Genomic DNA, 3528 nt, shown 5'->3' with positions numbered 1-3528 from the left:
CAATTTTGTGTCTGTGCGAGTAACAATTCTCTGGCACTCAGTAACAATTCTGTCTGTCCCTGAGTAACAATTCTCTGGCACTCAGTAACAATTCTGTCTGTCCCTGAGTAACAATTCTCTGGCACTCAGTAACAATTCTGTCTGTCCCTGAGTAACAATTCTCTGGCACTCAGTAACAATTCTGTCTGTCCCTGAGTAACAATTCTCTGGCACTCAGTAACAATTCTGTCTGTCCCTGAGTAACAATTCTCTGGCACTCAGTAACAATTCTGTCTGTCCCTGAGTAACAATTCTGTCTGTCCCTGAGAATGAATTCTGTGGCCCTGAGTAAGAATTCTCTGGCACTCAGTAACAATTCTGTCTGTCCCTGAGTAACAATTCTCTGGCACTCAGTAACAATTCTGTCTGTCCCTGAGTAAAAATTCTGTGGCCCTAATAACGTTTCTGTGGCCCTAAGTAACAATTCTCTGGCACTGAGTAACAATTCTGTCTGTCCCTGAGTATGAATTCTGTGGCCCTAACTAGCGTTTCTTTGTCCCTAAATAACGATTCTGTGGCCCTCATTAACAAGTCTGTGTCCCTGAGTAATGGTTCTCTGTCCCTAAGTAACTTCTCTCTGTCCCCAATTCTCGTTTCTGTGGCCCTAACTCTGTCCCTGTCCCTAGTACAGAGCGGTCTGCCTCTGTTCAATGACTGCAGGCAAATGAAGATTTCCAAAATGGCCGCTATATATACCTCGACCATTACACAGTGCTGGCTGGCTGGCTGCTGATTGGCTGATGCGATCACATGTCGTTGAGGAATGCATTATGGGGCAGCGCGCCTTGTCTGCGCGCCTTCCCCGACATCCCCGCTCCGTCGCCGCACATGTCAGCCGCCATTTTCGGAAAAATTTCGATTCGCGCGTCCGAATTAGGCTGTTTTTCGGATTCGGCACGAATCGAAATTTTTCCGATATTCGACTCGAATTCCACTTCGGATACTTCGATTCGCTCATCTCTAATTATGTCTAAAACTACCTTTCTAAAGTTACCAACTGCAGACACAAATAATTCCCATCTATTATTACTTAGCTCAAAACCTTACCATGTAACCTGTATACGTGATCACATACCCTCCAAGCGCTTTATGCAGCTCAGACCAGAGAGCTGGGGTAGGAAAAAAAGCAGTACACTGAACTTCCCAGTGATTGGCTGTGTGTATGTGTGTGTGTGTGTGGGGGGTGTCAGGATAGATCTGATCATCTGATCATTGTAGGAGAGCACACTAAGTTCTCAGCACAGGCATCAGGGGCAGACTGACAACTCATGGGGCCCCCGGGCAACTGGAGATCATGGGGCCCCTGTGTCCTTGCCCAAACTCAAAAAAGCCTATGAAAAAGGTACCAGGGGCATCTAATGGGACCCGCTACTGATCCCGAGCCCTCGGGCAGTGCCCAAGTTTCCAAATAGTCAGTCCGCCCCTGAAAGGCATTAAACTGACCACGCTGTGCTGTCATGCCTAGTTAATTGGGAAAAACAAAGGGACTAACAGGAACACCAGGTATTTCACACAAAGGAAAAGGTATGGAACAGCAGGCACATATCAGGAACATGAAATGTTGGGTTTACATATTCTTTAGGGATACCACATTGGTCCTTATTTTTGGTCTGCACATGTCTGTTACCAGTCTGGGATCTCTTAAGAGTACCAAGCCCAATAAAACTTTTTTTGGTGCACTCACTACTGCAACCTGCTTTGCATAGTGATTGGCCTCATCTAGACAAAGTCTTTACTCTTCCCAAACATGTTTCCCTTTCTTTTGGTCTGTCCATTGCACCTTGCGTCTTCGCCAAGATGCTATCCCCTGTATTTGCTTTGCTTTGTTTAAAGAACAAATGCAACAAAATCACTCAATGTCCATCAGACTGTACTCCAGAAGTCAGCACTGGAATAGACTCACCACTTGGAGTAACTAGGCCTTATCCTACATACTGCTCTGTCCACGGTTCTCCTTCTGCAGGAAAAACTCCAAGCTTTCCTCTCCTATGATAAGACCCTGCAGTCCAGAAGCCAACCAATGCTTTGCTTTTTCAGGAGGCTTCTGGGCTTAATGGTGGACTCGATTGAGGTATTTTCATATGCCCACAATTCCATTCCAGACCTTTTCAACTCAACATTCTGGCCACGTGAGACAAGAAGGCATGTTTTCCTTACCCAAAAAAAGGTTAGTCCTGGCATGGAGGCTCATGAATCCAGCCCTAGACTCCCTAGATTCATAAAATACCTACTCCCACTGCCTGAAAGGATGCCAGTCTAACAGGCCTTTTTGAGGAGTTTTGAAACTCTCTCAGTACAAGGGAACTCTTTTTCCAATCAACATTCTGGAGCTCAGAGAAAATTTGGTTATCCTTAAATAATGGACCTTTTGGCTGTATGTTCATCCAAACAGTATTCAGTCAGACAATGCCCCAGTAAGAGCTTACATCAACCATCAGGGAGGTACCAGAAGTCTTGCAGCTCAGAAAGAAAGTGAACAGCCCTGTCTGTCATGCACATTCCAAGCATGGACAATTTAAAAGTTGTCAGTGTCCATAATCAGGATTATGGGTCTCTTCACCCAGAGGTGCTTCACCTAAACTGTTGCTGGTGGGAAACACCGGGCATGGAACCCCCCCCCCCCCCCACCCCAGCTTTTAAGTTCAACAACAAACTAAGGAAGTTTGTTTTCAGGTCCAGGGATCCTCTAGCTATTGCAGTGGATGCTTTAGTGGCTCTGTTGGATCAGATCAATCTGAAATATGTCTTTGCTCCTCTGAAAATTCTTCCTTGCCTGCTCCTTATGATTGGTATTCTGGTGATTCTCATTGTACCAAACTGGCCCAGGAGGACAAGGTACTCGGACCTCTGGCATACTCTCTTTGGGCCTTTCAAGATTGTTCAAATTTATTGTCCCATGGACCAATTTGTCATTCTGCTTTTTGGTCCTTGGCTTTGACGGCCTGGTTGTTAAAACCCAGGTCCTAACAGATAGGATCTATTTCATCCCTAGGCTGTAGAAGACTAGGAAATAGAATTCTTGCACTTTGAAGACATGTATATTATCATGTGAGGCAAGGACATTTCATCTCAGGAAGTACTATCCTGTGAAATGAATTCTATCTTTTCTCCAATTGGGCCTGAATTATTTGACTCTGAATATCCTTAGGGTCATGTAGCACCCTTCTAGTTTAGGTTGCTAGGATACTAGGCAAATTTTGTTCTTTTTGTCACCTCTGTAATCAGTGTAGCAGTGGTTGATTGCTTTGGGCTGTTCGGTGTTCACAGGCTGCAAGTTTGACGTTTCCCCCTGCATTCTATAGGATTCTAGATTCTAGAATCATAATGGGTTGGAAAGTCAAACAATCCGTGGGGAGGTGTGCCCAGTAGATGACTGAGGAGCACATAAAAAGTCTGGAGTCGGGTTCTAAGCTGGGTCTAGTCCTGTAGGAGTCCCCAGCCCCTGTGGGGGGGGGGAGTCTCTTCCGAAGACTGCTTGCCTCTCACTGC

The sequence above is a fragment of the Staurois parvus genome, unplaced genomic scaffold (genome assembly GCF_062004578.1).
Source record: "Staurois parvus isolate SC_StPar_1 unplaced genomic scaffold, SC_StPar_1.0 ptg000244l, whole genome shotgun sequence".
Classification (NCBI taxonomy): domain Eukaryota; kingdom Metazoa; phylum Chordata; class Amphibia; order Anura; family Ranidae; genus Staurois; species Staurois parvus.
Note: the sequence above shows the minus strand (reverse complement) of the source record.